The 27,841-nt window shown below is 46.2% G+C and overlaps 1 long non-coding RNA gene across 2 annotated transcripts in view; it reads left to right on the top strand.

Moving 5' to 3' along the window:
- Positions 1-27,841, top strand: part of LOC139227030 (uncharacterized) — a 134,785-nt gene that overhangs the window by 88,692 nt on the left and 18,252 nt on the right. The gene's annotated exons all lie outside the window — the stretch shown is intronic.

A 27,841-nucleotide genomic window follows, 5' to 3' on the forward strand; every position in this document is an offset into this window, starting at 1 on the left:
GGTGGGTGGGACTGGTTTGCCACGCGCTCCTTCCGCTGCCTGCGCTTGACCTCTTCACACACTTTGCGTTGAGACTCGAAGAGTTCAACGCCCTCCCGGATGCACTTTCTCCACCTCGGGCGGTCTTTGGCCAGGGACTCCCAGGTGTCAGTGGTGATGTCGCACTTTACCAGGAAGGTTTTGAGGGTGTCCTTGTAACATTTCCACTGCCCACCTTTGGCTTGTTTACCATGAAGGAGCTCCGCATAAAGCATTTGCTTAGGGAGTCTCGTATCTGGCATACGAACTATGTGGCTTGCCCAGCGAAGTTGATCAAGTGTGGTCAGTACTTCAATACTGGGGATGTTAGCATGGGCGAGGACACTGATGTTGGTGCACCTGTCCTCCCAGGGGATTTGCAGGATCTTGCAGAGACATCGTTGGTGATATATCTCCAGCGACTTGGAGGTGCCTTCTATACATTGTCAATGCCTCAGATCCATATAGGAGGGCGGGTATTACTACTGCCCTGTAGACCATGAGCTTAGTGGTAGATTTGAGGGCCTGGTCTTCAAACACACTTTTCCTCAGAAGGCCAAAGGCTGCACTGGCGCACTGGAGGCGATGTTGAATCTCCGCATCAATGTCTGCCTTTGTTGATAAGAGGCTCCCGAGATATGGGAAATGGTCCACGTTTAAAATTCTGACGGGGTTAGACAGGTTAGATGCAGGAAGAATGTTCCCAATGTTGGGGAAGTCCAGAACCAGGGGACACAGTCTAAGGATAAGGGGTAAGCCATTTAGGACCGAGATGAGGAGGAATTTCTTCACCCAGAGAGTGGTGAACCTGTGGAATTCTCTACCACAGAAAGTTGTTGAGGCCAATTCACTAAATATATTCAAAAAGATGTTAGATGAATTCCTTACTACTAGGGGAATCAAGGGGTATGGTGAGAAAGCAGGAATGGGGTACTGAAGTTGCATGTTCAGCCATGAACTCATTGAATGGTGGTGCAGGCTAGAAGGGCCGAATGGCCTACTCCTGCACCTTGTTTCTATGTTTGTCGAGGGCTGCGCCGTGAATCTTGATGATTGGAGGGCAGTGCTGTGTAGCGGGGACAGGCTGATGGAGGACCTTTGTTTATGGATGTTAAGCGTAAGGCCCATGCTTTCATACACCTCAGTCAATACATTAACTATATCCTGGAGTTCAGCCTCAGAATGTGCGCAGACGCAGGCATTGTCCATGTACTGCAGCTCAACGACAGAGTTGGGGTGATCTTGGACCTGGCCTGGATGCGGCGTAGGTTAAACACCTTCCCACTGGTTCTGTAGTTTAGTTCCACTCCAGCGGGGGGCTTGTTGACTGTGAGGTGGAGCACGGCAGCGTGGAAGATTGAGAAGAGGGTTGGAGCGATGACGCAGCCCTGTTTGACCCCGGTCCGGATGTGAATTGGGTCTGTAATGGATCCATTGGTAAGGATCATGGCCTGCATGTCGTCGTGAAGCAGGCAAAGGATGTTGACAAACTTTTGGGGACATCTGAAACGGAGGTGGATGCTCCATAGACCCTCACGGTTGACAGTGTCAAAGGCCTTTGTAAGATCGAAAAAGGCCATGGCGCTGCTCCCTGCATTTTTGCTGCAGCTGTCGCGTTGCAAAGATTATGCCCGTTGTGCCCCATTGGGAACGAAATCCACACTGTGATTCCAGGAGGAGCTCCTCCGCCACAGGGAGAAGACGGTTGAGGAGAACTCTAGCGACAACTTTTCCAGTGGCTGATAGCAGGGAGATTCCCCTGTAGTTGCCACAGTCGGACTTGTCCCTTTTTAAAAAAAAAAATGCTCACAATCATTACATTTCTGAGATCTACTGGCATGCTCTCCTCCCTCCAAGATGAGAGAGATGAGGTCATGTATCCGCGCCAACAGCACCTCTCTGCCATACTTTAACGCCTCAGCAGGGATTCCATCTGCACCCGTAGCCTTGTTATTCTTGAGCTGTTTTATGGCTTTACCTACCTCATGCAACATTGGAGTTTCACTGACTTGGTGGCGGGTCACATGCTGCGGGATGGAGTCGAGAACACTCGAGTCAAAGGCAGAGTCTCGATTGAGGAGATCTTCAAAGTGCTCCTTCCATCGGGCCCTGACAGCCTCGGTGTCCTTGATGAGCATTTCCCCGTTCTTGGCCAGGAGCGGGGTGGGGCCTTGGGAGTTTGGACCATAGGTGGCCTTGACTGTAATGAAGAATCCTCGCATATCGTGGCTGTCGGCCAGTTGTTGTATCTCCTGTGCTTTCTCCATCCACTACCTGTTCTTTACGTCCCGGGTTTTTTGTTGGACCTGCGCCTTGAGCCGTCTGTAATGTTGTTTTGCAGCTCTCGAGTTGGGTTGTTGCTTGAGGCTCAGAAATGCTTTGCGCTTGCGATCTATTAGTTCTTCGATCTCCTGATCATTTTCATCAAACCAGTCCTGATGTTTTCTAGTTGAGTGACCAAGTGTCTCTTCATAGGCACTGGTTATAGAGGCCTGGAGGGCAGACCAAGCGCTGTGGGCATTCAGCATCTCAGGGTCATCAAGGCACACCAGATTGGCTGTGAGGCGCTGGCTGTATAGGGTTCTCTTAGCTGGATCTCTAAGTGCCCAGGAATTAACTTTTTTGCGGCACTGCTTCTGCTGTCTCCTCCGCTTTGGGGCTATGTTAATGTTGATGATGAATCTGATTCGGTGGCGGTCCATCCAGCAGTTGTCAGCTCCTGCCATGGCGCGGGTGATGCGCACATCCTTGCGATCCCTGGCTCGGACGATGACATACTCAAGCAGGTGCCAGTGTTTGGAGCGAGGTTGTTGCCACGATGCCTTGTATTGGTCCTTCTGGCGGAACAGGGTGTTGGGGATGAAGAGTTCATGTTGTAGACATTTTGTCAGGAGTAGGGTACCACTGAAGTTGTCTTTCCCTACCTCCTCTCTGCCAATCACGCCTCCCCAGAAGGTTGTGTTTTTGCCGACCCTGGCAGTAAAATCACCTAGGAGGATCAATTTGTCGCCCGTGGGGATGCTGGACAAGGATGTCTCGAGGTTGGAATAAAAATCCTCTTTAGCCTCATCCGTTGCATCGAGTGCAGGGGCTTACGCACTGATGACTGTGGCGCATTGGTTCCGGGATAGGGTGAGACGAAGAGCCATGAGGTATTTGTTAACCCCACAGGGGGAGTCTTTGAGGCAGTCAACCAGCTTATTCTTAACGGCAAAGCCGACTCCATGAAGGCAGTGTTCTTCCTCTGGTTTTCCTTTCCAGAAAAAGGTATAACCTCTACCATGTTCCTTCAACTGGCCTTCCCCTGCCCGTCGGGTTTCGCTGAAGGCAGCGATGTCAATGTCAAAACATCTGAGTTCCCGGGCAATTATGGCAGTGTGGCGTTCTGGCCTGTTGCTGTTGGAATTGTCCATGAGGGTTTTGATGTTCCAGGTCTCGAACTTCATACTGACGAAGTGGAAGATGCCTGTGCATGAGTTCTTTTAATGTGGGGTGGCCGCTGCACTCCGGCAATCACACGGGCTTAGCTGAACAAGGTCTTGGTCCAGTGGCAAGGGGGTCCAAGACAACTGGAGACCAGGCACAGCTGTATAAGCCTAAATGCCTATGGCGAAGAGTTGGCCGCAAGCTCAGCGCCGAGTAGCGCCATTGATGGTAGATGGCCCGAGACTTGATTGGGGGGCAGGCATTAGGAAGGTCACTTCCAAAGTTACTTTAAGAGTTAAAAGTTGATAAAAATTCCCAATTTGTCTAAAAAGTTTCTCAGAGTTATTAAAAAGTCTAAGATGTAGATCAATAATAGGTTATAAAAGTTTCCCCAATTGTTCAAAAGTTTAAGATTGATTAAGAGTTTAAGAAAAAAGATTTAAAAGTTAGTTAAAAGTTTAAGGTGCAGTATCCCTCCGGTCCAAGATAGAAACGGGCCGGTGCAGGAGTCCCTTCGGCCCGGGACAGAAGTGGGCCACGCAGAGCCCACACAGATCTGTCGAGCAAACACACCAGGCCGAAGATGGCTCCGTAGTTTTTTTGGCACCGAGCGACAACGAGCTGGTTGGGGCTGCTACCCTCACTCTCCTTGGCTTGTTGTCTGTTTTCCTTTGTGTGTGTGGCTAATTAGATTATGCTCAAATTATATGTTAAATTGTACTGTAGATTGTCAAGCAAATTCCACCAAACAGCTTGAAAAATTATTTTCTTTCCCCATAGTCCCTGCAGCTTCTAGACATCCCAAAGCCATCTGCAATAGCCCAACTGATTTCTTTACAGATTGTGGATAATCAGCCTTTTCTACTTATCCCTCAAAATTTCTCCCAGATTAAGTATCTTGGGATGTTTTTCTATGTTAAAGGTGTTATATAAATGTAAGGTGTTGCTGTTATTCTTGAGTAAACAAACACGAACGCATTTAAGGAAGTTAAGTTTGAAATATCTCTCAGCAATTTTGATATGTTCTTATTTCTTACAAGCTATTAAATGTAGAAAATATTTTTATTAGAAGTATATGCTATGAAATGTGAATGCTTTCAAAAATAGACACAAGCAGATAATTTGATAAAAAGCATTTGTCAGTGCGATTGGTGACACAGTTCCGTATACAGCCTCCACATGGTGCATTCCACAAAGAACTCTGTGGAAACATTCTCAACAGGTGTCAGCTTTGTTTCAAGTGGCTGGAGGCTTCTTATGTCACTAAGGCATTTTTAGACATGTTTCTCCCCTTTAAGTCATAGTACTATGTTTAAATCTCAGTTATCTCATCCCATCATTTCCCAAGGCTCTCCAATTTGAGAGAAATAATGAAAGACCTAAATACAGCAACTCTCTTTTTTAGATCACAACCACACTTGGATTCACCTCCATATTGGTGCAACTAGACTTTCTTAATCCTGTTTGAAAGCTTCAAATATTCAGTAAATGTAGACATTGGTATTACCAGGTGTTAACTTATAAGGGTCAATGGGCTTATTTTCCACTTGAGAAGCTCATTAACACTACAACAGCAATAACTTTTTGATTTGTTGTGTTAATTTGCTATTGCCAGTAACATACTGTGCAGGAATTTGGACAATACTGCATTTATGGCACTCAAGAAAAAACTTGCTAACAATTACTGGCAAAAACATTTTATCATTCCCACATAGGATAATTGTTCCCAGAACAGCAATTAAATTACTTATTGAGTACATTCAATAAGGCAAATAGCAAATTTTGTTGTACTAACAGGCACACGCTGTGGCATATTTGTAGCAGGATTTAACTATGCATTTATAAACCAGCTTAAAATAATTAAATTCTGCTATTTCGATTACGAGGAAATTTACGTAAATGGAAATTGCATTCTGTCCAACTATTTTTATGAGTTACTTGACATAAATCATGCTCGCAGTAGGAAAAAGAGTACCCAGAAGTTAATGGGTAAAATATGTGTGTATCAGAATACACCAGAAAGTGAAAATGCAGACAACAGAACCACTTCGTAGCATTCATTCCATTTTTTGTAAATGTTGGCCCAGAAATTGCTGGAAAAATAATGGAGTTCACGGTGCCCATCATTATGAATACGTAAAAATAAACAGCAATTGAGTTGAGGAAGAGATACTCCATGAATTGTGGATGATTTACACAGCTCTGCCATTAAGAACATAAGAACATAAGAAATAGGAGCAAGAGTAGGCCGTTTGGCCGCTCGAGCCTGCTCCGCCATTCAATAAGATCACGGTTGATCTGATCATGGGCTCAGCTCTACTTCCCTGCCCACTCCCCATAACCCTTCACTCCCTTATCGCTTAAAAATCTGTCTATCTCCACCTTAAATATATTGCCTCCACAGCTCTCTGGGGCAGAGAATTCCACAGATTTACAGCCCTCTGAGAGAAGAAATTCCTCCTCATCTCAGTTTTAAATGGGCAACTCCTGATTCTGAAACTATGCCCCCTAGTTCTAGATTCCCCCATGAGGGGAAACATCCTCTCTGCATCTACCTTGTTGAGACCCCTCAGTATCTTATACGTTTCAATAAGATCACCTCTCATTCTTCTAAACTCCACCGAGTATAGGCCCAACCTACTCAACCTTTCTTAGCCTCAGAAATGTGGGTGATCAACGTCGACCTTCCTATGAGTTTCAAGATTTGCTGGATTTGTGCTGTAAAAACAGATGAAATTCGCCACAGACATTTAGGGCTAGTATTTCATACCATAAGGACCCTGTTAATTACATGATTTATAGTCTTGACAGGAAACTTAATCTTGGAGGCCTAGAAAGGGGACAATTGTAACTGTAGAGTCTCACTCCTACAGGTAGTAAATTGTTCCGAGACATTTTTAAAATTTAAAATTTAACATTTTCTTTCTTACTTTTCCTTTCTGCTGGCGACACTCAGCTCTACATCTCTATTACCTCTCTCGATCCCTCCATTACATCTGTGCTGGCAGACGGCTTGTCCGACATTCAGTTTTGGAGGAGGAACAATTTCCTCCAATTAAACATTGGAAATATTGAAGCTATCCTCTGTGACCGCTGTCACAAACTCCATACCCTCACCACCAATTCCATTCTTCTCTCTAGCCACTGTCTCAGGGTGAACCAGATTGTCAGCAACCTCGGTGTCATATTTGACCCTGAGTTGAACTTTCAATCCTATATCCTATATCCTCTCCATCTCCGCAACCTAGTTCCAGTTCCATGTGAGACCATGAAGTGATTTAAACACAAGGATGGAGGTGTTGGAGGATTGGGAGTCAATGTAGGTGAGCAACAATAGGTGTGATGAATGAGTAGAGATTCATAGAATCATCATCATCATCATAGGCAGTCCCTTGGGATCGAGGAAGACTTGCTTCCACTCTTAGCATGAGTTCTTAGGCGGCTGTACAGTCCAATACGAGAACCACAATTTCTGTCACAGGTGGGACAGATAGTCATTGAGGGAAAGGGTGGGCAGGGAGCCTGGTTTGCCGCACGCTCCTTCCGCTGCCTGCGCTTAATTTCTGCATGCTTTCGGCATCGATATAGAATCTTTCAATGGTTACAGCACACTGCCTCAGCTCAGCTCCTCATTCATGCCTTCATCACCTTCAGACTTGACAATTCCAATGCTTGTTGGACCAGTCTCCCAACCTCCACTCTCTGTAAACTTCAGCTCATCCAAAACTCTGTCCTTATTATATCACGCACCAATGCTGGCACAGGTTCAATGGGCCAAATGGCCGCCTTCCGTGCTGTAACCATTCAAAGATTCTATGATTCTATGAATCTCTACTCATTCATCAAAGCTATTGTTGCTCACCTACATTGGCTCCCAATCCTCCAACACCTCCATTCTTGTGTTTAAATCACTTCATGGTCTCACTTCTCCCTATCTCTGTAACATCCTCCAGCCCTATAACCTCTCCCCCACTCCACAGCTCTGTTAGCCTGGAATTCTCTCCCTAAGTTCCTCCATAAAACCCACCTCTTTGACCAAGCTCTTAATATCTCCTTCTTTGGCTTTGTCTGATGACTTCTTTGTGAAGGACTCTGGGATGTTTTTCTATGTTAACAGTGCTATATAAATTGTTGTTGTTTGTTGTTATGTTAGGCTATATTATGTGCTGAAGTCCTGGAGTTGATTATGAACCATTGACCTCCTGAGGGTACTGCTACTGTAAATTATTGAACTATCGGGTGATTTCAACTCTGGTATGTGCTGAGTTGAATATACTCAGCCAGAGTGCCAGTGCTACAATGGGCCATTCCTGATTTCTATCCAGTAACTTTTTCTGAATGTTGATATTAGATAAGATCAGGCGAATGCTTGGCTGTGATGCCTTCCACAATAAGGTATCAGCCTTGGCTCATCAGTGGTCACACTCTCCCCCTCCCCCCCCGCCCCCCACCGAGTCAGAAGGTCATGGGTTCAAGCCCCACTCCAGAATATTGACAGCATAATTTAGACTGACATTCAGTGCAGTACAGAGAGAGTGCTGCATTGTTGGAGATGCCCCCTTTCGGATGTAATATTAAACTGAAGCTCCATCTGCCTTCCCGGGTGGATGCAAAAGATCGAATGACACTATTTGAAAAGCAGGTCGTTCTCCTGGTATTCTGCCAACATTTATAGCTTAACCAACACTACCAAAAACAGATTCTCTGTTTATTTTAGTCATTGCTGTTTGTTGAACCCTGATGTGCAGAAATAGGCAGCTGTGTTTCCCTACATTACAACAGTGCCCACTGGCTATAAAATACCCATTGGCTATAAAGTGCTTTGGGACATCCTGAAGTTGTAAAAGGCACACTATAAATGCAAGTTCTTCCTTTTCTTTTTTACCAGCACTGACTATCAAGGCTTACACATAAATAACGGATTTTTTGGACAAGGTAATGAAGGATGAACAGCTATGAAACTCAGTAAAGGAAACAGGAGGCAATGTTGTTGGAAACTGGAGAGGGGAAAAAGCTACACCTGGAAATTACTGTTTCCTATATTAGCAGATGAATGCTTAACACAATAGGATAACATCCTTTTCCCACTATTTTAACACAGACATTAAATGGGTTAACGGTACCACTAAAATAGCAGAAAGAAGCATGACATACAAAAACAATAAGCATCCTCCAGACACAGCAAAATTTGAAGAGGCCAGAAAGACTAGAATTCATCATTTGGCCCCACAGAATGGAATAAATAAATATGCAAGCAAGGGAGCAGAAGAGGAGATTATGTAGCTTAACCTCCATGCATGAATAATTCTCTATATATGTGTGAAGAACCTTTAGGTTGTCAGTTTGGTATTTTGAAATATTTTTAAAGCTAGGGGGCTAGATTTTACACTTTTGTGCAGATCACCCAAGAATGGGCGGTAAAAATGGTTTTTCAGATCGCCAGCTTGTCGTCCATTTTCAAAGCCCCTAGTCTCCATTTTAAAAATTGGGCGTTACTGCGAGAGATCTGAAATGGGCATTAGCATTAAATCTCGCTGATCTTCTGCCATAAAGTGTCGCTGTCCTTAGCAACGGCATGGCAATGCTCATTTCCCATGATTCAGGAGGTCAGAGGGTCATCATTACATGTGCAGAAGAGGAGACAGAGAGAGAGGGAGCAGAGAGGGACTGAAAGCATATGTGGGTGTGGTGTGTGCTTATTTGGCTGTTGTGGGAGTTACAAGGGAAATTCACCAGCAGCAAAAAGTCTACTAAGCACCGAGTTTTTGTCCAACAAATAATACATAATAATAATACATGGAAGGGATGGAGGAGGCCCTGGAGCTGTTAGCCACGAACACAGAGGGCTCACAGTGGTCCCGGAGCGCGGCACTGCATCCCAAGGTGCCGCACCCCCATTGCCAACGACACGTGAGAGCCAGGAGCAACATCTTGCTTCTTGCTCGGAGCACGTTCCCACCTCGGGACCATCCTCTCCCGTATCCGCCCAAGCAGCGGTTCTGCCATTATGCCCCCCCCCCCCCCCCCCAATGAAGCGTCACCTGAGGAACTCCTCGGCCGGACGGCTTGGAGTCAGGAGGGGAAGGGGAAGGGGTAGAAGTGGGGAGGAGAAGCGAGGGCAGGAAGGAAAGTGAGGTGCATGGCCACAGATGTTGCCTGGGGCATATTTTTAGGCTGCTGCTGCTATTTTGGTGGGAGGGTCGGGGCAAGGGAGCAAGGGGGCTACCTTGTTGGTTTGCATTTGTGTTCTGGATTGTGGGAAATGGGGACCATTGTAATGATGTAAATGTGATAAATTTGTTGTGGGCGGGGGTGTTTTTTACAGATATACTTATGATTTCAAACAAATGGTTCGATTTAATATTTGTTATTTAACATAACCTTGTTGCGCATTGGCTCAGATAGTTGCACCGTTACACACTGGTGATTCCTTAACATGAAAGGGTATAATTAACTTGAATCAACTTAAACTTTAAGTGCCATCAAGGTGATGCACACCATTGATGTATGACCTGCACACCCAGCAGTGTGTCAGCTTTATAAATACCACCAACGTTTTTTCAAGCAAAGCGTTCATTGATGAGCTCCTGACATAAGAGTCTTGTAGCTATGATGCCATCATGGGCCCTTTCCTGTGGTCTACAGGGGGGGCGGGGGCCTGGCTTCAGTGTCAGCATGATTGTCTGGCCCGATGTCAGAATCCATCTCCTCGTCCTCCTCTTCCTCTCTCTCCTGAGGTGGACAGTCAGACCTTTCTGGCAATTCTTGTCCCCTCCTGATAGCCAAGTTGTGCAGCATGCAGCACACCACCACCTGCTCAGGGTGATATTGGAGTTCGCCTCCTGAGTAGTCTAGGCATCTAAAGCACTGCTTAAACACTCCAATGCTTTTCTCGACTCATTGTATCACTTCTCGGCTTCAGTGTGGGTGTCACACAGGGGGGTCATCAGCCAGGTGGCGAGGCCATACCTTTGTCACCAAGCATCCAGCATTGACCTTGTGGCTGATTGTTAAACAAGTCAGATACAGTGCTCTCACGCAGGATGTGAGCATCATGGATACTGCCCGGTAATTTGGCATTCACTGCCATAATAATTTGCTGGTGGTCGACAACAAATTGCACATTCAGAGAGTGGAATCCCTTGTGGTTCCTGAAAACCTCTGCATCCTGAAAAGATGCCCGCATCACGATGTGCATACAGTCTATTGCTCACTGCACCTTGGGGAAGTTAGCAATTCGGTAGAATCCTAAAGCCCTCTCAGTCTGAGCCTCCCTGGTCATAGGGAAGCTGATAAAGTCCATCCAGCATGCGTACAGGGCTTCAGTGACCTGTCTAATGCAGCAACGTGTGGCATTTTGAGATATACTGCAAATGTCGCCAGCTGAGGCCTGGAAGGAACCCAACGCGTAGAACGACAGTGCCGCAGTGACCTTGACCTCGATGGACAGTGCAGTCCTGATGGTGCTGGCAGGCTGCAGATCTCCTCTTATGAGCTGGCATATCTCACTGATAACCTCTTTGTGGAAGCACAGTCTCCTAAGGCAGGTGGTGTCGCACAAGTTGAGGTAAGACCACTTCTCCCTCTACTTGCGGGGGTTGTAATGTCTAGTCCTCCTCATCAGTCTGTCACATCTTACACTGGGCACATAATGCTGTCGAGTGTACCTTCTGCCATCTCGAGTCTGCAGCATGTGAGTGGTCATCAAGAGAGGGTGAGAAATGACAGACCCCATTCCAATAGCTATTTGTTTTCCACCGATTGTTCACAAAGAATGGATGTCCCCACTAAGACACCTTGTAAATTCCAATCATCCACAGTATGATAAAGATGTTTGTTCAGATGTTCACATCACTCCCAAACACCTCCAGAGTACATCCGAACTCCCCCGAGGTTGAAGCAGAGCAGCCTTTTAAATGATGCGACCTACGATTTAGAACATGGCGTCCATATCGCTGTGAGTAGTTCTGGTTAGTTCAACTTTTTCCCAGCATTTTTTTCAGCAAGCGATATTGTCGGCAAGATGTGTGCGAGGTGCCGAAAGTAAGGATTGGCGATATACTGGGTGTTAGTTTCGGCAAATGTGATCTTAACGACAAAAAACAGTGGCCGGGCAGTATTATTATATATTGGTGTTAATTACATGCCGAAAGTAACGCTGGACGATATTATGTGTGTTGGGATCGCTCATTTTGATGATTTCCCCCCCAAAAAAGTGGGCGGGTGGTATTATTTTTTCTCGCCGTTACGCACATGCGGAAAGTAAAGCCCAGTGATAAGTGACCGAGAAATGGGCTAACTGGGCGATATATGCGCATTGCACCTCATTTCAGCGTTAAAATGGACGTTAAGTGGGTGGTATGCATGCAAAAATAATGGAAAATCTAGCCCATGGACATTTTTTAACAGGATGCAATCAAAGGCACTCATAACATAGAAACATAGAAACATAGAAAATAGGTGCAGGAGCAGGCCATTCAGCCCTTCTAGCCTGCACCGCCATTCAATGAGTTCATGGCTGAACATGAAACTTCAGTACCCCCTTCCTGCTTTCTCGCCATAACCCTTGATCCCCCGAGTAGTAAGGACTTCATCTAACTCCCTTTTGAATATATTTAGTGAATTGGCCTCAACTACTTTCTGTGGTAGAGAATTCCACAGGTTCACCACTCTCTGGGTGAAGAAGTTTCTCCTCATCTCGGTCCTAAATGGCTTACCCCTTATCCTCAGACTGTGACCCCTGGTTCTGGACTTCCCCAACATTGGGAACATTCTTTCTGCATCTAACCTGTCCAAACCCGTCAGAATTTTAAACGTTTCTATGAGGTCCCCTCTCATTCTTCTGAACTCCAGTGAATACAAGCCCAGTTGATCCAATCTTTCTTGATAGGTCAGTCCCGCCATCCCGGGAATCAGTCTGGTGAACCTTCGCTGCACTCCCTCAATAGCAAGAATGTCCTTCCTCAAGTTAGGAGACCAAAACTGTACACAATACTCCAGGTGTGGCCTCACCAAGGCCCTGTACAACTGTAGCAACACCTCCGTGCCCCTGTATTCAAATCCCCTCGCTATGAAGGCCAACATGCCATTTGCTTTCTTAACCGCCTGCTGTACCTGCATGCTAACCTTCAATGACTGATGTACCATGACACCCAGGTCTCGTTGCACCTTCCCTTTTCCTAATCTGTCACCATTTAGATAATAGTCTGTCTCTCTGTTTTTACCACCAAAGTGGATAACCTCACATTTATCCACATTATACTTCATCTGCCATGCATTTGCCCACTCACCTAACCTATCCAAGTCACTCTGCAGCCTAATAGCATCCTCCTCGCAGCTCACACTGCCACCCAACTTAGTATCATCCGCAAATTTGGAGATACTGCATTTAATCCCCTCGTCTAAATCATTAATGTACAATGTAAACAGCTGGGGCCCCAGCACAGAACCTTGCGGCACTCCACTAGTCACTGCCTGCCATTCTGAAAAGTACCCGTTTACTCCTACTCTTTGCTTCCTGTCTGACAACCAGTTCTCAATCCACGTCAGCACACTACCCCCAATCCCATGTGCTTTAACTTTGCACATTAATCTCTTGTGTGGGACCTTGTCGAAAGCCATCTGAAAGTCCAAATATACCACATCAACTGGTTCTCCTTTGTCCACTTTACTGGAAACATCCTCAAAAAATTCCAGAAGATTTGTCAAGCATGATTTCCCTTTCACAAATCCATGCTGACTTGGACCTATCATGTCACCATTTTCCAGATGCACTGCTATGACATCCTTAATAATTGATTCCATCATTTTACCCACTACTGAGGTCAGGCTGACCGGTCTATAATTCCCTGTTTTCTCGCTCCCTCCTTTTTTAAAAAGTGGGGTTACATTGGCTACCCTCCACTCCATAGGAACTGATCCAGAGTCAATGGAATGTTGGAAAATGACTGTCAATGCATCCGCTATTTCCAAGGCCATCTCGCAAGTTTGTCTCTCTTATTTGCTGGGAGCATGCAAGGACTGAAAAATGATATTAGGTATTAACAGACTAATTTCCCATAAACTGATGGCTGCTCCAGGAAGTGCTAATTAATAATAACAGAGTTCCAGATGAAAACAGTTTCACTGACAGAGCAAGCAGTGTGAAATGTTACTGTTGATATCCTGTACTGGTTTTATCGATTGGTTACAATGTCGAGGTACAACTGAAGCAGTTCTTGTGTTCCTAACATAGATATAGAGGATCTTGTTTAAGCATGTATGTGCTGCTACTGTCAAAACTGCCATGTATATTTAAGGATATAATATTTATGACATATTAGCCTCACTTGTGCACACACAAAATGGGAAGTTTCAAGGCCATTGTCCTAAGTTATCTTCCTGGATTACAAATTTTTTTTTTTAAAGTGCTAGTTTGATGAACGTGTAGCTTAACTTTAGAAATGATTCCCATTAAAGAATTAGTCTGCGGTCAGATTGTTTCTGTTGGTTTTCATACAGCACAGGTCGGTACCATTTTTTTCCATCAGGCTTTAAACAACTTCAGATTTCAGAGTAGTTTTCCTCAGACATAACTGTTATGAAATGTCCTTGAATCAAATTGTCATGTATTATCTGGGCAACTGCCAGAATAACTGTTACAGGGGCAGACTGCTGGAATTCATTATCCTCCAATGTCACAGTTTTTATTCTATCCTCAGAAATACCAAGGCTGCTGCTCCACTCTAAATGATGCACCATGCAGCACATCCAAAATATTATATAGACTCTGGCGTAGGGCATATTGCATGCCACCTTCTGATTGAGCCAAGCAACTGAAGCATTGTGAGAGCACTGACTTGTGGCCCTATACGCCCCTCTGTTACAGTGCTCTGTACAACTATCTGTAGCAGCATTTGAGGAAGACTGAATGCATAGCCATGATCTCTCAGCAAGATCCAAGGAATTGGTCACATTGTTCAAACAAACAAGGAAATGCACCTTGACCCAGAGAAGTAGGGGAACATTTGTAGAATAAAATTTTGGTTGTTGCACACCAATTACACATTCCTCGTTACACACTTCCACTTTACATTTACAAATATCTTGTAGCTATGTGCCCATATCATCTCAGAGGCAGCTCATAATTCTTTAAATGAGAGAAATCCAATAATAGCGTTGCTGGATGGTTACCTGCTACTCTTCTGAACTTGATTTGGGCAAAGGTTGGGCACTTTTGGATGTCCTGGTGACATAAGATGCTATACAAATATCAGTTATTTCATTGAAAATAACAGAATTACTGCGGAAAGAATTAGTTGAGGTTTCCATTCCCATCTACCCCAAAGTTTAATCTGGCACAGTGCAATGCTGACCAATCCATCCTCACAGCCTCACAAACTCTTTCAATCCTCTTTTATCAAACTTTTTGATTCTGTTACATTCTAATTATATTTGTTTGTTTGCCAACTCTGTATTCCTCATAACACTTTTCTATTGCTGCTTTTTTCCTGGCTCTGTCCCAGATAGAATTCTGCTCTTTGACCAGAGAATCTGATTAAGAATGGCACGCAGCATTCCACAGCTCTCACTCACCAGACACTCCATGTTTGGCCTCAAAGATTTTTTTAAGATAAATATGGCTTTACCCCAAACATCCCCTAATGGAACCATATTTAGGTTTTTATGCTAAACTCAGCACAGTATTCTCATAGCCTCATTACAATACGCTATCATGAAAGCCTACATTAAAACTAACTTTAATGCCCCACTGCCCTTATTGATATAGTGTGGCAGCATTGCTGGCCAGGGTCATACAAACAGGAACTGCGTTGGCTTGGCTGATATCAACTGCCAATGATGTTGGCTTGAGTGACATGGGGATGAGAGCCGTTGCCTGGATGTTATTGAAAGGGAAAGTTGTTAGCCTAGGTGATATGGAGTGGGAGTGCTGCTGGCCTCATGGACATGGTCAAACTGATGTGGAAAGGGGACTATACTGTCATTATGGAAATATTGTGAGAACACAGATGGCCTCATTAGCAGGAAGCTTCAGAGACAGGGATTGCTAATGTTACTGATATCGCTGACATAAAATGGGAAAGCAGCTGGTCTTGAAGACATGCAGTGGAATAGTTGTTCTCAGTAGCATGTGGTAGGAATGATGACCGACTCAGTAACATGTAGCAGGAAAGTTGGAACTTCCAGTAACATGGAGCAGGAATGATGAAAGTATCAGTAACATGGAGCAGGAATAATGTTAGTCTCAGTAGAATGGAACAGGAATGATACTGGTCTCAGTAACATGGAGCAGGAATGATGCTGGTCTCAGTAACATGGAGCAGGAATGTTGCTGGTCTCAATAATGGAGAAGGTGTGCTGGAGGACCCAGTAACATTGAGCAGGAATGCTGCTGATCACAGTAACATGGAGCAGGAATGATGAACATTTCAGTAACATGGAGCTGGAATGATACAAGGTTGCTGCACAAGATAAAGGTTCACAGGGTTGGGTGTAATACATTAGCATGGATAGAGGATCGGCTAACTAACAGAAAACAGAGAGTCGGGATAATGGGTCATTCTTGAGTTGGCAATCAGTAACTAGTGGTATGCCGCAGGAATCAGTGCTGGGACCCCAACTATTTACATTTTATATTAACGACTTGGAAGAAGGGACTGAGTGTAAAGATGGGAGGAAAAGCAATTTGTGAGGAGGACACAAAAAATCTGCAAAAGGACATAGACAGGCTAAGTGAGTGGGCAAAAATTTGGCAGATGGAGTATAATGTTGGAAAGTGTGAGGTCATGCACTTTGGCAGAAAAAAATCAAAGAGCAGGTTATTATTTAAATGGAGAGAGATTGCAAAGTGCTGCAGTACAGCAGGACCTGGGGGTACTTGTGCTTGAAACACAAAAGGATAGTATGCAGGTACAGCAAATGATCAGGAAGGCCAATGGAATCTTGGCCTTTATCGCAAAGGGGATGGAGTATAAACGCAGGGAAGTCTTGCTACAGTTAAACAGGGTATTGGTGAGGCCAAACCTGGATACTGTGTACAGTTTTGCTCTCCATATTTACGAAAAGATATACTGGCTTTGGAGGCAGTTCAGAGAAGGTTCACTCGGTTGATTCCGGAGATGAGGGGGTTGTCTTATGAGGAAAGGTTGAGTAGGTTGGGCCTCTACTCATTGGAATTCAGAAGAATGAGAGGTGATCTTATCGAAATATATAAGATTATGAAGGGGCTTCACAAGGTGGATGCAGAGAGGATGTTTCCACTGATAGGGGAGACTAGAACTAGAGGGCAAAAATCTTAGAATAAGGGGCCACCCATTTAAAACAGAGATGAGGAAAAAAAAATTCTCTTAGAGGGTTGAGGATCTGTGGAACTCACTGCCTCAGAGAGCTGTGGAAGCTGAGACATTGAATAAATTTAAGAAAGAAATAGACAGTTTCTTAAATGATAAGGGGATAAGGGGTTATGGAGAGCAGGCAGGGAAGTGGAGCTGAGTCCATGATCGGATCAGCCATGATCGTATTTAATGGTGGAGCAGGCTCAAGGGGCCGTATGGCCTACTCCTGCTCCTATTTCTTATGTTCTTAAGTCTCAGTAACACGAAGCAGGAATGTTGCAAGTCTCAGGGCTAGAATCTCCACTTTATTTGCATGCTTACCGCCCATTTTATCACTGAAATGACGTATAACGCCCATATATCGCCCATTTTGGCACAAAGTGCAAACTGGCGGGCATTTTTCAGAAACTTATCGGTGAGCGTTACTTTCCCTATGTGCTTAATGCCGAGAAAAAGTATTACCACCTGCCCACTTTTTTGGGGCGGAATCAGCAGAATGTGCGAATTCAACGGCCATAATATCGCCCAGCGTTACTTTCCGCACGGAATTAACACCGAGATTCAACATTAGTGCCCAGCGACTGTTTTTTGTCGTAAAGAGCATATTTACCCAAACTAGCAGCCATGGAGATCGCTCATCGTCACTTTCACCACCTCGCACACATTTCGCCCACATATCGCTCGCTCAAAAAACTGCCCACAAAAAGTGGAACTAACCGGAACGAATCACAGCGTTATGGACACCATGTTGTAGATCACATGTCGCATCCTTTAAAAGGCTGCTGTGCTTCAACCTCGGCGGAGTTCGGATGTACTCTGCAGATCGTTGGAGTTGATGTGAACATCTCTAAAAATATCTTGACCACACTATGACCGATTGGAATTGAAGAGGTGTGTTTGTCAGGACATTCATTGTTTGTGAGCAATCGGTGGAAAACAGAGAGCTACTGCAATGGGACCTGACCTTTCTTATCCTCGCTTGGTGACCAAATACAGGCAGCAGACTCGACATCGTCGCAGGAACGCTGCACTGCATTATGTGCCCAATGTACGAAGTGGCAGACAGATGAGGAGGACCAAATTACACCACCTGCAAGTACAAGGAGAAGCATTCTTACCTCGACTTGCCCGACACCACATGCCTTCGAAGACTGCGCTTCCACAAAGAGGTTATCACTGAGGTATGCCAGCTGATAAGGGCAGATCTGCAGCCTGCCAGCACCATCAGAACTGCACTGTCCGTCAAGGTCAAAGCCACTGCGGCACTGTCGTTCTACACCTCGGGTTCTTTTCAGGCCACAGCTGGAGACATTTGCGGACTTTCTCAGCATGCCACACATCACTGCATTAGACAGGTCACTGAAGCCCTGTACGCATGCAGGAGGGACTTTACCAGCTTCCCTATGACCAGGGAGGCACAGAGTGAGAGGGCTCTAGGATTCTCCAGAATTGCAAACTTCCCCAAGGTGCAGGGAGCAATAGACTGTACGCACAACGCCATGCGGGCACCTGTTTAAGTTGCAGAGGTTTTCAGGAACCGTAAGGGATTCCACTCCCTGAATGTCCAGCTGGTTGTCGACCAACAGCAAATTATACTGTCAGTGAATGCTCAATTACCGGGCAGCATCCATGATGCGCACATCCTGCGAGAGAGCACTGTATCTGACTTGTTTAACAATCAGCCACAAGGTCAATGCTGGATGCTTGGGGGCAAAGGATATGGCCTCGCCACCTGCGTGATACCCACACCGAGGTCGAGAGGTGATACAATGAGAGCCACAGAGCAACTCGCAATATCATGTAGAAAACCATTGGAGTGCTGAAGCAGTGCTTCAGATGCCTGGACCACTCAGGAGGCAAGCTCCAATACCACCCTGAGCAGGTAACTCAATTCGTGGTGGACTGCTCCATGCCACACAACTTGGCTATCAGGAGGGGACAAAAACATAAGAACATAAGAATTAGGAACAGGAGTAATCCATCTAGCCCCTCAAGCCTGCTCCGCCACTCAACAAGATCATGGCTGATCTGGCCGTGGACTCAGCTCCACTTACCCGTCCGCTCCCCATAACCCTTAATTCCCTTATTGGTTAAAAATCTATCTATCTGTGATTTGAATACATTGATTTGAATACTGTGATTTGAGCTAGCCTCAGCTGCTTCCCTGGGCAGAGAATGCCACAGATTCACAACCCTCTGGGAGAAGAAATTCCTTCTCAACTCGGTTTTAAATTGGCTCCCCCGTATTTTGAGGCTGTGCCCCCTAGTTCTAGTCTCCCCGACCAGTGGAAACAACCTCTCTGCCTCTATCTTGTCTATCCCTTTCATGATTTTAAATGTTTCTATAAGATCACCCCTCATCCTTCTGAACTCCAACGAGTAAAGACCCAGTCTACTCAATCTATCATCATAAGGTAACCCCCTCATCTCCGGAATCAGCCTAGGGAATCGTCTCTGTACCCCCTCCAAAGCTAGTATATCCTTCCTTAAGTAAGGTGACCAAAACTGCATGCAGTACTCCAGGTGCGGCCTCACCAATACCTTATACAGTTGCAGCAGGACCTCCCTGCTTTTGTACTCCATCCCTCTCGCAATGAAAGCCAACATTCCATTCACCTTCCTGATTACCTGCTGCACCTGCAAACTAACTTTTTGGGATTCATGCACAAGGACCCCCAGGTCCCTCTGCACCACAGCATGTTGTAATTTTTCCCCATTCAAATTCCCTTTTGAATATTCCCTTTTACTGTGTTTTTTTCCAAGGTGGATGACCTCACATTTTCCGACATTGTATTCCATCTGCCAAACCTTAGCCCATTCGCTTAACCTATCTAAATCTCCTTGCAGCCTCTACACAACCCGCTTTCCCACTAATCTTTGTGTCATCTGCAAATTTTGTTGCACTACACGCTGTCCCATCTTCCAAGTCATCTATGTATATTGTAAACATTTGTGGTCTCAGCACCGATCCCTGTGGCACACCACTAACCACCGATTTCCAACCTGAAAAGGACCCATTTATGCCGACTCTCTGCTTTCTGTTAGCCAGCCAATTCTCGATCCATGCTAATACATTTCCTCTGACTCCGCGTACCTTTATCTTCTGCAGTAACTTTTTGTGTGGCACCTTATCGAATGCCTTTTGGAAATCTAAATACACCACATCCATCGGTACACTTCTATCCACCATGCTCGTTATATCCTCAAAGAATTCCAGTAAATTAGTTAAACATGATTTTCCCTTCATGAATCCATGTTGCGTCTGCTTGATAGCCTGATGAGTCTGACAGTCCACCTCACCAGAGGGAGGAAGAGGAGGATGAGGAGGCGGATGCTGACATTAGGCCAGACAATCAGGCTGGTGCTGAAGCCATGCCCCCACCCCCCCTGTAGACCGCATGAAAGAACCCATGGTGGCATGATAGCTGCAAGACCCTTACATCAGGAGCTCATCAACGATCGCTTTGCCAGAAAGAATTTTGGTGTTATTTATAAGACTGACACATTGCTGGGTGTGCAGATCATACATCAATGTGGGTATCACCTTGGTGACAATTAAAGTTTAAGTTGATTGAAGTTAAGTGTCATTATACCCTTTGATGATAAGGAATCACCAGCGTGCAATGGTGCAGCTATCTGAGCCAATGTGCTGCAAGGTTTTGTTAAATAAAAAGCATTTAAACCGAACATTAGTCTGAAATCCTCAGTATTTCTGTACAAACCAACCCTTTCCCCTTCCCCCCATCTCGCTTTTCCCCACCTCCACCCCTTCCACTTCCCCTTCTGACTCCAAGCCGCCTGGCCAAGGAGGTCCTCAGGCGATGCTTCATTGCGGGGAAAGGGTGATGGCTGAAGCGCTGCTTGGACGGATACGGGAGAGGACGGTCCTGAGGTGGGAACATGCTCCGAGCCAGAAGCAAAATGTTGCTCCTGGCTCTCATGGTTGGCAATGGGGGTGCGGCACCTTGGGGTGCAGTGCCATGCTCCAGGACCACTGGGAGCCCTCTGCCACCAGTGTTCTTGGCTACGAGCTCCAGGGCCTCCTCCATCCCTTTCATTTTATATGTTATTTGTTGGACAAAAACTCGGTGCCAACTATGTTCTTGGTGCTTAGTAGGCTTTTTGCTGCTGGTGAATCTCCGTCGTTCCTCCCACAACAGCCAGACAAGCACACACCACGGCAACATAAGCATGGAAAAGGAAGGCTGCTGGATTCAATAGGGCTAGACTTTCCACTTTTGTGCAAATCGGCCAAAAATAGGCATTATTTCCAGTGTAGGCAGTAAATATGGGTTTTGAGATCGCTGGATTATCACCCATTTCCAAAATCCTAACTTTACATTTTTTTAAATTGCCGTTACCGCGAGCAATCTGAAATGGGCATTAGCATTAAAAAATGTTGACCTTCTGCCGTAAAGTGTCGCCGACCATAGCAACGGCATGGCAATGCTCGTTTCCTGCATTTCAGAAGGTCAGGGGTCATCATTACATGCGCAGAAGACGAGACAGAGGGAGAGGGAGCAGAGAGGGACTGAATGCGTGTATGGGTGTTGTGTGTGCTTGTTTGGCTGTTGTGGGAGGCAGGAGGGAGAGTCACCTGCAGCAAAAAGTCTACTAAGCACCAAGAAGGTAGTTTGCACTGGGATTTTGTCCAACAAATAATACATAACATGGAAGGGATGGAGGAGGCCCTGGAGCTGTTAGCCAGGTATACTGGTGGCAGAGGGCTCCTGGTGATTCTGGAGCGCAGCACTTACCCTAAGATGTCGCACCCCCATTGCCAAAGACACATGAGAGCCAGGAGGAAGATTTTGCTCCTGGCTCAGAGCACGTTCCCACCTTGGGACCGTACTCTTCTGTATCCATCCAAGCAGCGGTTCTGCCGTCATCCCCACCAATGAAGCAGCGCCTGAGGAGTTCCTCGGCCAGGCGGCTTGGAGTCAGGGGGGACGGGGAAGGGGTAGGAGTGGGGAGGAGAAGCGGGGGGGGTGGGGGCGGGAGGGAAGGAAAGTGAGGTGCATGGCCACAGGTGTTGTCTGGGGCATATTTTTAGATTGCTGCTGCTATTTTGGTGAGAGGGTCGGGGCAAGGTGCGAGGGGGCTACCATGTTGGTTTGCATTTGTGTTCTGTTTTGCTGGAAATGGGAACCATTGTAATGATATAAATGTGATAACTTTGTTGTGGGGTGGGGTGGGGTGTTTTTTTTACAGTTATACTTATAATTTCAGAGAAATGGTCGAATTAAATGTTTTTTATTTAACATAACCTTGTTGCACCTTGTCTCAGATAGCTGCACCGTTACACACTGGTGATTCCTTAACATGAAAGAGAATAATTACATTTAACTTGAATCAACTTAAACTTTAACTGTCACTAAGGTGATGCACACCATTGATGTATGACCTGCACACCCAGCAGTGTTGCAGCTTTGTAAGTAACAACATGAGATACAGCGCTCACATGCATGATGTAAGCATCATGGATGCTGCCTGGAAATTTAGCATTCACTGCCATAATAACGAGTTGCACATTCAGGGAGTGGAATCCCTTGCAGTTCCTAAAAAGCTCTGCATCCTGAAAAGGTGCCCGCATCGTGATGTGCATACAGTCTATTGCTCCCTGCACCTTGGGGAAGTTAGCAATTTGGTAGAATCCTAAAGCCCTCTCAGCCTGAGCCTCCCTGGTCATACAGAATCTGATAAAATCCATCCTGCATGCATAAAGGACTTCAGTGACCTGTCTAATGCAACAATGTGTGGCATGCTGAAATGTCGCCAGCTGAGACCTGAAAGGAACCCAATGCGTAGAATGAAAGAGCCGCGGTGACCTTGACCTCGACGGACCGTGCGGCCCTGATGGAACTGGCAGGCTGCAGATCTCCCCTGATGAGCTGCCATATCTCACTGATAACCTCCTTGTGGAAGTGCAGCCTCCTAAGGCAGGTGGTGTCAGACAGTTGAGGTAAAACTGCTTCTTCCTGCAAGTGCGGGGGGTTTAATGTCCTCCTCATCAGTCTGGCATGTCTTACATTGGGCACATAATGCTGTCGATTGTACCTTCTGCCATCTCGTGTCTGCAGCATGTGCGTGGTCATCAAGACAGACTGAGAAATGACAGGCCCCATTCCAATAGCTATCAGTATAACACCGATTGTTCACAAACAATAAATGTCCCCACTAAGACACCTAAAGTAAATTCCAATCTTCCACAGTATGAAAAGATGTTTGTTCATATGTTCATATCGCCTTAAAAGACCTCCAGAGTACATCCAAACTCCCCCCAAGTTGAAGCAAGGCAGCCTTTTAAACGATGTGACGTGTGATTTAGAAAATGATGTCCATACCGCTGTGATTAGTTCAGGTCAGTTCAACTTTTTTCACAGCGGTTTTTTCGGCGAACGATATTGTCGGCGAGATGTGTGTGAGGTGCCGAAAGTGACGCTGGCCGATTTTTCTGGACGTTAGTTTCGGCAAATGTGATCTGTACGACAAAAAACAGTGGCTGGGCGGTATTATTAAATCTCGCCGGTAATTACGTGCCGAAAGTAATTCTGGGCGATATTATGGGAGTTGGTTTCACCCATTCTGATCGTTCCACCCAAAATGAGTGGGCGGGCAGTATTACTTTTTTTCGCCGTTACATACATGCCGAAAGTAACCCTCGGCGATAAGTGACCGAGAAATGGGCGTTACTTTCCATTTTGTGGCTAAATGGACGATATATGGGCGTTACACCTGCGGGACTTCTTCCTTATCGGTATCAACCATGAGTTGATCCTGTGCAAACTTCTGGCGGTGGAGGAGTTGAATTTAAAAAGGGCCATCCAGATCGCTCAATCATGTATGACGATGGACAGGAGTGTAAAGCAAATAGCGGTGAAGAACCGAACCTTGGCAAGTACTGTAAATGTGATTGATTCGCCGTTCGGCAGAGCGGCACATGCCAGGGCCTATCCTGCTGGAAGAGGTTCTACTGTGGTTGGACAGAGTGGGACTCAGACTGAAACGCTCGAAGTGCGTCTTCATGGCACCGGAGGTCGAATTCCTCGGGAGGAAAATCGTCGCTGATGGCATCTGGCCGACTGATGTGAAAACCAAAGCCATCAATAATGCACCCAAGCTGCAGAATGTGATGGAGCTGCATTCATTCCTGGGTCTACTCAACTACGTTGGTAACTTCCAACCTAAATTGAGCACCTTACTTGAACCACTGCACATGCTATTGATAAAAGGCAACAACTGGGTGTGGGGCGCATCGCAAGACAGAGCTTTCGACAAAGCCACCAATCTGTTTTGCCGAACATTCTTCTGGTACATTATGACCCATGTAAATGTTTAGTTTTGGTCTGTGACGCATCATCATATGGACTTGGTTGCGTGTTACAACAAGCCAATGAGTCGGGGAAACTTCAACCTGTCGCTTATGCATCCAAAAGTTTGTCTAAAACAGAAAGAGCCTACAGTATGGTAGAAAAAAAAGATTTAGCGTCTGTGTATGGTGTTAAAAAGATGTATCAATACCTGTTCGGTCTGAGTTTGGAATTAGAGACCGATCACAAGCCGCTCATTTTGTTGTTTTCCGAGAGCAAAGATATCAATACCAACACTTCATCCCTCATCCAAAGGTTGGCACTGACATTATCTACCTATGATTATGTCATTCGCCACAGACCTGGCACAGAGAATTGTGCCGATGCTTTGAGCCGGTTGCCGTTGCCCACACCGGAGATGGAAACGCCACAACCGGCAGATTTAATGTTAATCATGGATGCTTTTGAGAATGAAGGTACCCCTGTCACGGCTCAACAAGTTAAGACCTGGACCAGCCAGGACCCGATATTATCGGTGGTAAAGGGTTGCATCCTCAAAGGGGATTGGTCTGCCATACCTAAGCAAATGTGCGAGGAGGCCAAACCGTACATTCGCCGCAAGGACGAACTGTCTATTCAAGCAGGTTGCATATTGTGGGGCAAAGGAGTTGTAATGCCTAAGAAAGGGAGAGAGAAGTTCGTGTGTGAGTTACACAGCATACATCCTGGTATAGTGATGATGAAGGCCATTGCCAGGTCCCATGTATGGTGGCCAGGAATTGATTCTGAGCTGGAAGCAACACCTGCATGCAGCTCAGCAAAGCACCACTGGAATTGCCGCTGAGTCTGTGGTCATGGTCATCCAAACCTTAGTCCAGGATCCATGTAGATTTTGCAGGTCCCTTCCTGGGCAAGATGTTTTTAGTGGTGGTGGATGCTTATTCGAAGTGGATGGAATGCATAATCATGTCATCCAGTATGTCCACAGCAACCATGGAGAATCTCAATGTCATGTTCGCGACACATGGTCTGCCTGACATAGTGGTGAGCGATAATGGGTTGTGCTTCACAAGTCAGGAGTTTCAGGAGTTTGTAAAACTTAACGGCATAAAACGTGTAAGGTCAGCACCATTCAAGCCTGCGTCCAACGGGCAAGCAGAACGTGCAGTACAAATTATCAAGCAAAGCAGAAGGAGAGTATCCCAAGGGTCACTGCAGACCCATTTGTCTTGCATACTGCTGAGTTACAGGACAAGACCCCATACACTCACAGGGGTGTCACCTGCTGAACTCATGATGAAAAGAAGTCTTAAGACCAAATTATTTCTTGTACACCCGGATTTCACGATCGCGCAACTGTGTCACACGAGATTTCTGTTAATGATCCTGTATATATGTTGAATTATGGTCAGAGTCCCAAATGGATCGCTGGTACAGTCATGGCCAAGGAGGGCAACAGAGTATTTGTTATTGTCATGTATTCAACCAACATTGTAACCCATAAATAATCTGACCTAAGTTGTACACTGTGAGAACAATGACCACTAGGTGGTGAACTTGTGGGAGACACTCCTAACCTGGACCTTCAGATATAAAAGGGCAAGCTCCACCCACTTCCATCACTTGAGTGCTATGGAATAAAGGACAGGTCACAGACTGACCTTCTCTCAAGCATGGGCCTCGTGTGCATTTATACTGCATAGTAAGGACGTATCAATGGCGACGAGAAACTGGGATTTAAACCACGCGAGCATGGCTATGAGCAGAACAGACGAGAGGTACTGTGTTAAGGAATGGTTGGGGCAGAGATTCAACATTGTTAAAGCAGCACACAGTTCTCCAGGCAGACAAAGGCAGTCGGGCATGTCCCAACATGTAGTCGAACCCAGAGGGGGAGTTCAACAGAGACAATGGCAAGCTGAACGGCGATCCACGCCATTGCAAGGGACAATGCAGCCAGTAATGGGGCCATCAACACCTGTTAATGGTGCACTCAAGGACAATAACAGGGGCAGTCAGGGACGATCGACTGGCAAGGGACCTTTTGTTTCAAACAGCAGCTCATGTTGGAGGCGTGGAGGCACACACTCAGCTAGAGTTTGCAGAGATGAGCAAAATGCCTGCAGAAATTGCAGAAATAAACGCTGGGGGAAATCGCTGGAAGCTGAAGTTCAGCGAGTTCATGTGGAGCACGTATACAGTTCATACACCAGGACGCCACCGATAATGATGAAAGTGCTCCTCAATGGCATCCCAGTATCAATGGAGCTAGACACGGAGGCCAGCCAGTCCCTGATGGGTATCAAACAGTTCGAAAAGTTGTGGGCGTCCAAGGCCAGGAGGCCAAAATTATCGCCGATTGACGCACAGCTACAGACATACACAAAGGAGATCATTCCGGTGCTAGGCACGGTAGTCGTGACCCATAAAGATTCGGAGAACAGGTTGCCACTCTGGGTTGTCCCGGGGGATGGTCCCACACTGCTGGGGAAGAGTTGGCTTGCTGTCATGAACTGGAAATGGGGCGATGTCAATGCAATTTCCACTGTGGAGCGAGTATCATGCTCACAGATCCTGGACAAATTTGACTCATTATTTCAACCCGGCATTGGCACTTTCATGGGGGCCAAGGTAGTGATTCACATAAACCCGGAACCTTTGAATAAACCCGGATGCCAGGCCTATACACCACAAAGCCACAGCGGTGCCGTACGTGATGCGGGAAAAGATAGAAGGCGAATTGGACCGCCTGCTGAGGGAAGGCATCATCTCGCCAGTCGAATTCAGTGACTGGGCGAGCCTGATTGTGCTGGTGCTCAAGGCGGATGGGTCGGTCAGGATATGTGGCGATTACAAGGCCACCATCAATCAGGTGTCACTCCAAGACCAGTACCTGCTACCGAGAGTGGAGGACCTCTTTGCGACGCTATCCGGTGGCAAACTTTTTTCAAAATTGGACCTGACCTCAGCTTACATGACCCAGGAGCTGGCGAGTGAGTCGAAGAAGCTGACCACCATCACGACACACAAGGGGTTGTTTGAGTACAACAGATGTCCGTTCGGGATTCGCTCGGCCGCCACGATCTTCCAACGAAATATGGAAAGCCTCCTCAAGTCGATTCCAGGAACGGTGGTTTTTCAGGACGACATCCTCATCACGGGTTACGATACTGAAGAACACCTCCACAACCTGGAGGAGGTGCTACGCAGACTGGACCGGGTAGGGCTGCGACTGAAAAAGGCGAAGTGCGTCTTCCTAACTCCAGAGGTAGAATTCCTGGGGATGAGGGTATCAGCAGATGGGATCAGCCCTACTGCGTCCAAGACGGAAGTGATCCAGAGAGCACCCAGACCCCGTAACACGATGGAGCTGCGTTCATTCCTGGGGCTCCTGAACTATTTTGCTAACATTCTTCCCAAATTGAGCACACTGCTTGAGCCGCTACACGTGCTCCTACGCAAAGGTCGCTAATGAGTCTGGGGGGACAGCCAGGAAAGGGCTTTTAATAGAGCATGCAATTTGTTATGTTCCAACAATCTGTTAATGCTATATGACCCATGTAAGAAACTTGTGTTAATGTGCGATGTGTCGTCCTATGGTGTCGGGTGTGTGTTGCAGCATGTTAATGCCAAGGGTCAGTTACAGCCGGTAGCTTGTGCCTCCAGAAGTCTGTCCCAGGCAAAAAGGGGCTACGGGATGGTAGCAAAGGAGGCGCTCGCATGTGTATATGCGGTAAAGAAAATGCACCAGTA

The sequence above is a fragment of the Pristiophorus japonicus genome, chromosome 16 (genome assembly GCF_044704955.1).
Source record: "Pristiophorus japonicus isolate sPriJap1 chromosome 16, sPriJap1.hap1, whole genome shotgun sequence".
In the NCBI taxonomy this organism is placed as follows: domain Eukaryota; kingdom Metazoa; phylum Chordata; class Chondrichthyes; family Pristiophoridae; genus Pristiophorus; species Pristiophorus japonicus.